This window comes from Ciconia boyciana, chromosome 4 (assembly GCF_034638445.1).
Source record: "Ciconia boyciana chromosome 4, ASM3463844v1, whole genome shotgun sequence".
Classification (NCBI taxonomy): Eukaryota; Metazoa; Chordata; class Aves; order Ciconiiformes; family Ciconiidae; genus Ciconia; species Ciconia boyciana.
Genome location: NC_132937.1, coordinates 10,581,609 through 10,593,812, shown reverse-complemented (window position 1 = coordinate 10,593,812; position 12,204 = coordinate 10,581,609). Strand labels below are relative to the sequence as shown.

The 12,204-nt window shown below is 40.8% G+C and overlaps 1 protein-coding gene across 3 annotated transcripts in view; it reads right to left on the bottom strand.

The window, feature by feature from the left end:
• The window catches only part of LOC140650981 (proprotein convertase subtilisin/kexin type 5-like), a 262,110-nt gene that overhangs the window by 86,427 nt on the left and 163,479 nt on the right, over positions 1–12,204 (bottom strand). The gene's annotated exons all lie outside the window — the stretch shown is intronic.

Genomic DNA, 12,204 nt, shown 5'->3' with positions numbered 1-12,204 from the left:
TGAAATCCACATTCTCCAGACAAGATCAGGCTAAACATCCAGGAAGTGTAACTATTTCAACTTCTTTTTCTTCCTTTGGTTGTTCTTAGCTACTATGCTGATAAAATGATACAAAATAATAAACTTTTGTTGTTGTTTTAAAAGACAGGCTTTATGAAGTGTTTTATTCATATCTTGCAGCTCTCCTTCCCCACATTATGAACTCTTGCCAAATCAAAATCCCATTTTGGTTTGGGGTTCTTGTTCTGCACAAAATGTAGTCCTGCTGAATACATGCCCCTGGATGTTAGAAATTCTGCAATGCAGTATTTAAAAATAATAAACATCAATGTACATAGTAATAATAATGACAGGTCTTTAAAAATAACTAGCAGTAATTTGCACCCAAATTGACCTTTACATACTAAGGTTTTTTGTAAACAATTGATAATATTGAATTGAAAATATTTCTTCAAAATTAATGTCTTCTGCAAATATATAAAGTATCATCATCTCTGTTGTTTCGATAAAAATAAGTACCAGGTGCACCAACTAAAGGAAAAAAATATTCTCTAATACATACAAAGAAAGAATTCCAGTTCCTCTAACACATTGCAATGCAGCACATTTACGAACCCAGCATTTCACAGAAAACAACAGTACTTCAGTCTAGAAAATGTGCTAAAGATCTTGTTCCTAAAAGCTATTTGGCGAAGAAAAAGGCAGCCTTACAAAAAAATTAAATAGGACCCCAAGGGTTCAATTTTGAAAGGAAAAAAAATTGTTTCATTGACAACTAAAACTTGCTATCAACCTAGTCAGTGTCCAATTTGGTAACCCATTTCTTGGGAAAAGCTATTGTGCTCAAAATACAGCTGAAGACCTTAAATGAAAAGTGTTTGGACTCAGGTCATAGGCAGAAACGCCCCAGTGCTGAAACTGCACCTGTAAAAGCATGGCACAAGAGTCCTGGGACATTCCCACTTTTTTCTGCTAGTACCACCTTTTACTTGGTCAGCAAGTTGCAAGGGGGATAAGTGATATGAAAGGCCTTTTTTTTCTTCCAGTGCAAGAGCATGGAAGGGTTAGTCTTCAAAAACCAGAGCCAGGATGAAAATTTTGGTAATAACATCTGCAGAATTTCCTAACACTACTAAAAGAACATCCTCTACTCCAGGTGCATATATTTGTGTTTATGTGTGCATGTGTGCACACAATTTTATGAGTGAATGCCTTACTGGTACTGGCAGGTACCATTATAAGGTAGAGGTCTTCACACATCGGTGTAAGGAAAATCAGCAGCCCACACATTTGTAAGTTGACTCTAATAAACTTCTACTTAATAAAAACAGTTTCCATCTACCAGGTTGTACTGGGTTTACGTGGCAAGGTTTTGGTGGTGGAAGGGCTACAGAGGTAGCTTCTGTGAGAAGATGCCAGAAGCTTCCCCCATGTCCAATAGAGCCAGTGCCAGCCAGCTCCAAGATGGACCCACTGCTGCTCAAAGCTGAGCCAATCAGTGACGCTGATGGCACCTCTGTGATAACATATTTAAGAAAGGGTAAAAAACTATGCACAACAGCAGCTGTGAGAAAGTGGAGTGAGAATATGTGAGAGAAACAACTCTGCAGACACGAAGGTCAGTGAAGAAGGAGGGGGAGGGGGTGTTCCAGGCGCCGGAGCAGAGATTCCCTTGCAGCCTGTGGAGAAGACCATGGTGACACGCAGGTTGTCCCCTTGCAGCCCATGGAGGTTAACGGTGGAGCAGATATGCACTCTGCAGCCTGTGGAGGACCCCATGCTGGAGCAGGTGGTTGCACCCAAAAGAGGCTGTGACCCTGTGAAGAGCCTGTGCTGGAGAAGGTTCCTGGCAAGAACTGTGGCCCATGGAGAGGAGCCCACACAGGAGCAGGTCTTCTGGCAGGACCTGTGGCCCCACAGGGGACCCATGCTGAAGCAGTCTGTTCCGGAAGGACTGCACCCTGTGGAAAGGACCCATGCTGGAGAAGTTCTTGAAGAACTGCAGCCTGTGGGAAGGACCCACGTAGGAGAAGTTCATGGAGGACTGTCTCCCGTGGGAGGGACCCCACGCTGGAGCAGGGGAAGAGTGTGAGGAGGAAGGAGTGGCAGAGACAACATGGAATGAACTGACCACAACCCCATTCCCCTGCGATGATCAGCGGGAGGAGGTAGAAGAGCCACGATTGAAGTTGAGCCTGGGAAGAAGGGAGGGGTGGGGGAAACGTGTTTTTAGTTTTGTTCTTATTTCTCACTATCCTACTCTGTTACAATTAATTGGCAATAAATTAAATTAATCTTCCCCAAATCGAGTCTGTTTTGCCCGTGACAGTAATTTCTGAGTGATCTCCCTGTCCTTATCTCGACCCATGAGCTTTTCCATCATATTTTCTCCCCCTGTCCTGCTGAGGTGGGGGAGTGATAGAGCAGCTTGGGCATCTGGCAGCCATCCATGGTCAACCCACCACATAAGTATAGTTTGAGTCAGTGGAGCAAGATTTAATCACACTATTTTACAAAGTTTAAACTGTCCTTTCATTTGGTGCTTTACAAGTCAAGCAGCCTTAATCCAGCCTGTGAATCCTGAAGTTTTCCTGCCCATTTTGTGGGACAGGAATTGAATTCCCCAATAACCTGCTCTGTCTACTGGATGAGTTTTGCTGTCTTTGTGGAAGTTATCAAATTTACCAAGAGATGAGAGAGTAAATGTGAAGGAGCAGGAAACACAGAGGACAGAACCATTGACCTGGAGAAATTAGAGGAACAGGAGCTGCAGTCAGAGAGACATAATTTGGCACCAATATGCTAGAAATCCCACACCCAGGAGCAGAAAATATCATGTAAATATAAAATGGAGAGAGAGGGAGGGACAACCTAGGCACACCTAGGGTCTGAATGTTTAATTTCCTATGGTCTCCTTAATACTGTTGTAAAATTACTTTATGCTTACAAGAACAAAAACTACTGACAGGAAGTGAGAATGATCATGATGGGGAAGCTGGAAAAGGCAGCCCATGAGATGACTTCTTCCTTAAAAACTAATTTGTAAAATGGAAATGTTCATAACTGAAGTTGTAGAGCAGGGTTCAGTATTCTGGAGACCTAAAAAATTTATTATGCGGGCACAATTTTAAGCCAAGCACCAAGGATCACAACATCCTGTAAGATGTATCTACGAGAGGCAGCATCACCTTGCTTCCAGCTTCCACTCGTTTCTGTACTCCCTGGGAGCTGGACGCCACTGCCTCACATAGAGGCAAGATGATGCCAATCTGCTAACTGGCAGCATTTTGCTTTTGAGAAGCATCATCTCCTAGCTCCTGCTGAGTTCTACTAGCACACTTAACCTCTAATTTGGGAATGAGAAATACAGTCTGGCACACCACCCTTAAAAGCCTGGTGACTCTTCTGTAGACTGTACAATGCTCTCACTTTAAAACAGGCATCTCTCCAAAAGACATAATGGTAAGCTGAGAGTCCCAGACAGCAATTCTGAAGTGTTATCAGAAAAAAACAGGCTCAAAGATTCTTTTTATTAAAATAGTCTCTTCTGTGGGTATCAAAAGCAAAAGCTCATGAACAAAAGGAGAAATTTCTGAGGCCATGAATTCTTTTGAGGTATCCATGCTCTCAGAAAAATGCATCAATTCATTAAAACTGTGTGGCTAAAGGTTCTGTACAAAGAAATTAACAATAAGCCTAATGGGGTGGGGGGTATATATATATATATAATGTAAAGATGCATGTTTCAGAGAATGTCTACAAATTAAGTTCTGTGTTTTTATATTAGCATTACCATTTTTACTATTAGGAAAACTATGAAGTCAAGAAAGAATTTCCTAGTGCTGGAACTAACATATGCACAATACATATACAATGTACAAAATCTATTACTACTTATAAAACACATTATTATCTTACATTGTTGAAAGGGCAAGTTGTTGCTAATACAATTAAACTTTTTGGCTATTTCTGAAACAACTTCTTTATTAAGAAAAAGAATGACAAAATAATTAATCATCTCAAAAAGAAGGAAATATATATTCTATTGTTGTAGGATGTGATACCTTCAAAATGCTGAAGTGTGAAAATATTTTATGTGCACTTAAAAAAATAATATATTGAGCAACCACAAACAAAAATGCATTAACACAATAATTATTGGGATATATCAGTGCAACATTTCAACATGCATCCTTGCATATAGTGTATTTATTTTATTCTTCACTAGAACAGCTTAAACAGCTGCAAGATACTCCCCACAGAGCTATAATTAGTGCTTAAAGTGCAACCAAAAGAAGCGCTGGCTGAAACCTGAATGTGTGGAATGCTGGAATGAATTTCTTATTTTCCTCAACAAAATAGAACCAGCTACAGGGCTGCATGAATCATAGTTCTGGTTTAGGCTATCTCTCCATATTATCATTACTATTGTTATTGTTGATGATATTGTTACTGGGATAAAGCAAGCTGTATATTGTATAGATCTGTGACAAAACAATAGCTAGGTTTTCCAATATTTATGTTACACAAGAGTCTCTAGTTAATGATAGGTGAAATTGTCTCTGCTCGCAAAGCCAAAGTAAGCAGGCACCGTACAAAAGATATCTGCATTGAGACTGGATAAGGAACAGATTTCACCTCCCTACTCTATGGAGAGGATTCAGGCGGTTCTTATTACCTTTATACTGCCATCTGATTAAACTCTCCAGAAAGGAATCTATGTCTATCAGATCCACAGAACTGTAGTTTCAGTAGTTATATCCCACTCTTCCTTATAGAACGCTTCTGTTTTTCAGCTGTTTATTGAACTTTTGGGGGATTTTATGCATATCTAGCTCTTTTTGGTAGAAGAGCAGAAAATAAGACTGCTTTGCTGCTACCTCTGCAGACTGAGGTCTGCAGTAATCCCTTTGTTCAGTTGGTGTCCCATAGCATTTGTTTGGGAGGAAACAACCCACTTAGGCTGTGTGCAAAATCATTGCCCTCAATGTTTTGTGCCTTAAATTTATGTAAAATTCTATGTACAGAAAACTCTTGAGGCCAAACTTCCAGCAATTTGGCTGTAAGAAATCTTTTTTTTTTTCTCACATGATGTATAGAAATGCATAGATTCTGCTGTTGTTCAAGTTCTTACAGTTCTATGAGGAAAGGGAATAAGTGATTTGCCCATGCAAAGTAACCAGATTTATGTTTCAAAAAATGCACTCTCTGAAATGCATATACTTCAAGTGTATAGAAAGAGACCCATTTTGCCAAAGGTGCTTTTCAGTATTGGCATTCCATCTTAAGACTACCCCACATCAAGAATGGTGTGGGTTTTTTATTTTCAAATATATCACCTGTTTCAACTTAGGCACCCAAAACCAGAGGTCCCTTTTGACAACTAGTCCAACAGCAGTAATGCTATTCTGGCTTGTTACAGCAGTTTCCATATAGGAGTGAGAGATGGGATGAGGTAACTAAACAGTTTCTGTTTCTGGTACACTTTGTGACATTGTAAGGAAACTGGACGTTTTGAGGTATATTTTCCTCTAACTCTTATTCCAAGTTTTCCTGCCTTTTGGATTTGTATATTCCATTGAACGTAATTTAAGAACATTTCTGGTACAGAATTTCATTTTCTGAAAATTCTTTTTTTGTACTACACCTTGACCATCTGTGAAAAACCTCACTTTCCACACAAAGTAAAGGAGATGAATTTTAACATTAGCTTTGTTTATATATTTCCAAAAGAAAATAATGTGCATAGTATCATAGTTCATCCAGGTATCACTGAGCCTAAACTCGACTATTTCATTTACTGGAAGACAGTATCCCTAATTTTGCTTTGGCTGAATGCTGAAAGTTGCTAACTACATGCAAATGGAAGATCAAATAGTTATTATTAGCTTAACGTTAAGGTTGCCACGTACCCTGATTTTTGCTTGGTAATCTCAGTTCAGAGAAAACTAGATCACATCAGGTATAAACTACTTGCAAAAGGCATTCTGAGATACATATCAGCCAAATGCAAGGTAATAGACCTAGAAACGAAGACTGTAGGTAACACATACAGGAGGTTGGACAACCTCTTGTAAAACAGTGACTCTGAAAGGGAGTTTAGGGTCATGGCAGATAAACAATTGGCAATGAGCTTCCATAAAATTTAGTTTGATCCTTGGATCTGTAAGCAGGGTGAATATGAATACATGCAGGGAATAGGGAAACGGTACTACCGCTGCATAGAGAAGTCCATGCTCCATTCTGGTATTCACACTTGAAAAAATGATGCTGGGAAACAGAAAGTGTTTCAGGAAAGAACTACAGGAAGAACTGTGGTTTGGAAATTCTGACTAACAGAAAGAGACTGAATATAGAAAACATTATTGTTCAAGGCTTTATAACAGATTTTGAAGGACAGAGTAAGAGACATCAAAGTTAATGGAAACAGGTTAAAATGCAACATGTACTTACTGAATTTAGACTGACAGATAAATCTGTTAAGTTCTTCTCTGATGACTTATTTTATACAGAGAAATGCATTCGATACAGTCTATCTGGTTTCTGCAAAACATTTACTGATCCCTCAAAGAAACCAGTAATAAAACAGAAGGAGATGAAGATTAATATAACAGCAAGATGGAGGTGAAAATGACTGCACTAGAGATGATGTGGGCTGTGCTGAAGAACCACTGGGCTTGAGCAAGTTATGAGTAGAGTATTTTAAGGATGAGCCATGGAAACAGATTTATTACATGATTTCAACATAAAAAGCAAGGACATGCTAATGATGAATTTACTAATTATGATCATCTGCATTCAAGAAAATAATTCTGGCAGGTGTGGAGAGAAGCACCACTAAGATGAGTAAGGAGATGGAGAGTCAAGTTTTTAAGACGTGACTAATGAGCGTGGCTTGTTTAGCAAAGCAAAATGAAGGCTGAGAGAGGATGGGATTGTGTTCTATAAATATGTCACAAGCAAAAAGGGAGGAGAGAAGCTATTTAAGCTAAAGCACAAATGGGCAGAAACTGCACATGAGTAAATCTGGCTGTAAGTTAGAAGAAAGTCTCTAATCAATAGATTAGCGGGGGGAGGGGGGAATTTGAACTCATTCTAAAATAGAAATTGCTAAATGTATTTATAGGACATGATACCTGTGATAGAAGAGAACTGTACTGGATGACTTACAAGGTAATTTCCTGTCTTATGGTCCTATGTTCCAATTTAATTTATCTAAGAGAGCACTTGGCCAAAATCTGTATTTACTTACATGTGGAAATTTCTAATACCATAAGATTCATCATAAATTTAGCAGAAAAGGAATTTTACAATGACAAGGAAACTAACAAATTCAGATGAGCAATAAGGTATATATTTTTAATAATGAAGGTAGTTAGCAACTTGCACAGTTGTGGACAGGTTCTCTCTGGGTATTTCAGTCAAGACTGGCTCTTCCCAAGAGATGTAGAGTAAACAGAAAATAATAGATGAATCAAGAAAAGAAGGAGATTGATGCAGTAATAATTGGATGAAATTTCCTGGTCTGGCTTATGGTGAAGCCTAGGACTAGATAATAATTCTTAGAACTATTAAAATTATTTCAAGCCACTGGTACTGTCTCATGATGTCAGAAGGAAGAATTACAATATTCAAACTCAAACAACCTAACGTTGTTAATTCTGGTACACAGTCCATCCCCACCTGTAATACTGAGTCTCCCAAAGTTTAACTCAATATGCTGAAGTAAATACAATATTACATATTCAGATATTGCATCATAGAAGATATGCAATATATGTAACAGATAAATGCCAGGACCTAACATCAGGGTACATCAGCATACTGGAAGTCATGTTTTCTGAGTCCTTCCGCCAAGTAGTTTTTTTCAAGAAGTTTTTAGCTAACTAATTAGAACTGTGCATGAACTCTGGTGCATGCAAAAGTTATCCATGTATGATCTGAGATATGCATACACACAGATATGTGTTCATGCAGTCTCAAACTACAGCTGTACAAGATGAACATACACAATACATAGTTTTAAAAATCTGGTCTTAACCTCTGCGCACCACAATATTTCAGTGTATAAAATGATAGCTATTTTGGAAATTATTTTGGGACATTTGACTGGAAGTCTCTTTACAGTAATTTCTGTCTTTGATTTTTATAGTGCAATTCTCCAGCAAAGCAGAACAGAATAATTTCTTTTATGTAGGTAATTGTGGTGGGTTGACCTTGGCTGGCCACCAGATGCCCACCAAGCTGCTCTATCACTCCCCCACCTCAGCAGGACAGGGGGAGAAAATATGATGGAAAAGCTCATGGGTCGAGATAAGGACAGGGAGATCACTCAGAAATTACTGTCACGGGCAAAACAGACTCGATTTGGGGAAGATTAATTTAATTTATTGCCAATTAATTGTAACAGAGTAGGATAGTGAGAAATAAGAACAAAACTAAAAACACGTTTCCCCCACCCCTCCCTTCTTCCCAGGCTCAACTTCACTCCTGGCTCTTCTACCTCCTCCCCCCGGGCAACACAGGGGGATGGGGAATGGGGGTTACAGTGAGTTCATAACACTTCATCTCTGCCGCTCCTTCCTCCTCACACTCTTCCCCTGCTTCAGCATGGGGTCCCTCCCACGGGAGACAGTCCTTCACAAACTTCTCCTACGTGGGTCCTTCCCACAGGCTGGGCTGCTCCTGCATGGGTTCCTCTCCAAGGGCCACAGTTCATTCCAGGAACCTTCTCCTGCGTGGGCCCTCTATGGGCTGCAGCTTCTTTCAGGGTACATCCACCTGCTCTGGCATGGGGTCCTCCATGGACTGCAGGGTGGATATCTGCTCCACCGTGGACCTCCATGGGCTGCAGGGGGACAGCCTGTGTCACCATGGTCTTCACCACGGGCTGCAAGGGAAGCTCTGCTCCGGTGCCTGGAGCACCTCCTCTCCCTCCTTCTGCACTGACCTTGGTGTCTTGCAGGGCTGTTTCATTCATATTTTCTCACTCCTCTCTCACAGCTGCTGTGCAGCATTTTTTTTACCCTTTCTTAAATATGTTATCACAGAGCCCTACCAATGTTGCTGATTGGCTCAGCTTTGGGCAGCAGCAGGTCTGTTTTGGAGCCGGCTGAAACTGGCTCTGTCTGACATGGGGGCAGCTCCTGATCTCTTCTAACAGAATCCACCCCTGCAGCCCGCCCTCCCCGCTACCAAAACCTTGCCATGTAAACCCAATACAGTAATACATCCTGCTCAGAATGATGCAGAGATATGATGAAAGGAGAGGCCAATAACATTTTAAAATAAATTTAAGAGCAATTGATCTGTGGCACAACATAGGCAACAAACCTTTTGCCTTGATACTTTCAATTTACTAACAACCCCTTCTACTTTTGAAGTAGAAGCATATAATAAAAAACAATCATGTGAAATCCTTTTCTTCTTCCTCTCCTCTCCTCTCCTCTCCTCTCCTCTCCTCTCCTCTCCTCTCCTCTCCTCTCCTCTCCTCTCCTCTCCTCTCCTCTCCTCTCCTCTCCTTTCCTTCTCTTGCATTCAGGTTGCAAGCTTGTTTAGTGTTTGTAAGAGAGTCTTCTGCTCCTAGCAAACACCTTGAAAACACACTCTGCAACCAAAGTTGGTGAAATGAGAGAGATGAGAAGGCGCAATGATGATGGGAGGGAAGGCACCAAGCTGAGTTCTCACAAGAGGTTCAGCCACACAACATCTCATCATTAATGTCCATCAAACATTTTGGCTTGTGTCCAGCTTGCTTAACAGAATAGCGTTGTGGCAATAAGATGAAGGCCCCTGCACTGATGCAGTGAGAAAGCCAAAAATTCTCATGTAAATTTCACTGCCTGTCCACCTTCCTACATTATATTAAGGATGACCTGCCCTGCCACTGATTTGGACAACCTTATGGATACTGCAAAACAAATAAGAGAAAGCATATAGTTGGTAACACATTGTGAGAGGTGAAATAACTCCCGCTCAAAACCCTGCTATGTAAAACATCAATGGGCTTACAATTCTACAGAAACTTGACTGTTAGGTCTTTGTCAAACAGCAGTAAAAGAAAAAGTCAGAATATATGAAATATATTGCTACCCAAATTATATTAGACTGATCCCCAGAATAATAGGCTTATTTGTATGAAAAGAAATGAACTGGTTTCAACTCTATCACAGACACATTTTTCAGAGAGCATGAGTATCTAAAATGGTGTGGTGGGTAGACCTTGGCTGGATGCCAGGTGCTGACCAAGCCGCTCTATCACTTCCTCTCCTCAGCTAGACGGGGAGAGAAAATATGATGAAAGGCTCGTGGGTCGACATAAGGACAGGGAGATCACTCACCAATTACCACCACGGGCAAAGCAAACTTGACTCAGGGAAATTAATTTAATTTATTGCCAATCAAAAGTCAGAGTAGGATAATGAGAAATAAAAACAAATCTAAAAACACCTTCCCCCCACCCCTCCCTTCTTCCCGGGCTCAACTTCACTCCCGATTTTCTCTACCTCCTCCCGCTGAGCGTAGCAGGGGGACGGGGAATGGGGGTTGCGGTCAGTTCATTCCATGTTGTCTCTGCCACTCCTTCCTCCTCACACTCTTCCCCTGCTCCAGCGTGGGGTCCCACCCATGGGAGACAGTCCTCCACGAACTTCTCCTACGTGGGTCCTTCCCACAGGCTGCAGTTCTTCAAGAACTTCTCCAGCATGGGTCCTTTCCACAGGGTGCAGTCCTTCTGGAACAGACTGCTTCAGCATGGGTCCCCTGTGGGGCCACAGGTCCTGCCAGAAGACCTGCTCCTGTGTGGGCTCCTCTCCATGGGCCACAGTTCTTGCCAGGAACCTTCTCCAGCACAGGCTCTTCACAGGGTCACAGCCTCTTTTGGGTGCAACCACCTGCTCCAGCATGGGGTCCTCCACAGGCTGCAGAGTGCATATCTGCTCCACCGTTAACCTCCATGGGCTGCAAGGGGACAACCTGCGTGTCACCATGGTCTTCTCCACAGGCTGCAAGGGAATCTCTGCTCCGGCGCCTGGAACACCCCCTCCCCCTCCTTCTTCACTGACCTTCGTGTCTGCAGAGTTGTTTCTCTCACATATTCTCACTCCACTTTCTCACAGCTGCTGTTGTGCATAGTTTTTTACCCTTTCTTAAATATGTTATCACAGAGGTGCCATCAGCGTCACTGATTGGCTCAGCTTTGAGCAGCAGTGGGTCCATCTTGGAGCTGGCTGGCACTGGCTCTATTGGACATGGGGGAAGCTTCTGGCATCTTCTCACAGAAGCTACCTCTGTAGCCCTTCCACCACCAAAACCTTGCCACGTAAACCCAATACATATGGGTTTTGTGTTCTTCCTTTTGTCCCAGATTCAGTAAAGTTTTATTACACAGTTTGGTCACAATCATATGTTGCAATGCTAAGCCTATTTATTCTTGAACAGAGGGTGCTATGTGACATCATATATCCAATCTTATCTTGAATATGTTACTTTTGGACATACTGCCCTTTGATTTTTTCAGGTGAGTTCTGTGTGATTATAATGGAATTGTTTTTGAGGTTATTAGGTCTACAGCTTATAATATATTTACATTTACATATGCAACATTTACAATTTACATTTACATATACAACACAGGCTTCCAGAATTTTTCATCCTTATAACAACACCATTTCAAAAAAATAGGACTTTGTCAACTGGAAGTATGATATAAAGGGAGCTTTGCTATTTGCATAGAAATTGTTTACTAATAAAAGTCTCCAAGTATGTAAATTTAATAGAATTAAACAAAATACCCTAAAGATGACAGAAAATCATAGTACTTGAGACAGGTTTAAAAATTCCTTTCGTCTTCCTTTGCCCTGATCCTGGGTAGAATTTTAAAGCATATTTAATTTCTGGTGTATGTTTTCATTTCATAAATTCAGTTATTATTTGGTATCCTTTCTTGAAATAGATTTGTGTATTTCAATTTATGGCATGTTCTGTCTCTGTGGGACTCTATGGACAAAAATGTATAGTCATTTATCTTTGCTATTTTGTGCCAGATTTGGAAGGAGTAATCATATTAGCTCAGGAGATTTAAAAATAATAATAGTTCTAAAACACTCTGCATGAGCTGATAATTGGAATAATAAGAGCTAAAGTTAAACTACGCATTCTTTTCAACTGGACTATATCACACAGAAACTGCAGTTATACAAACTG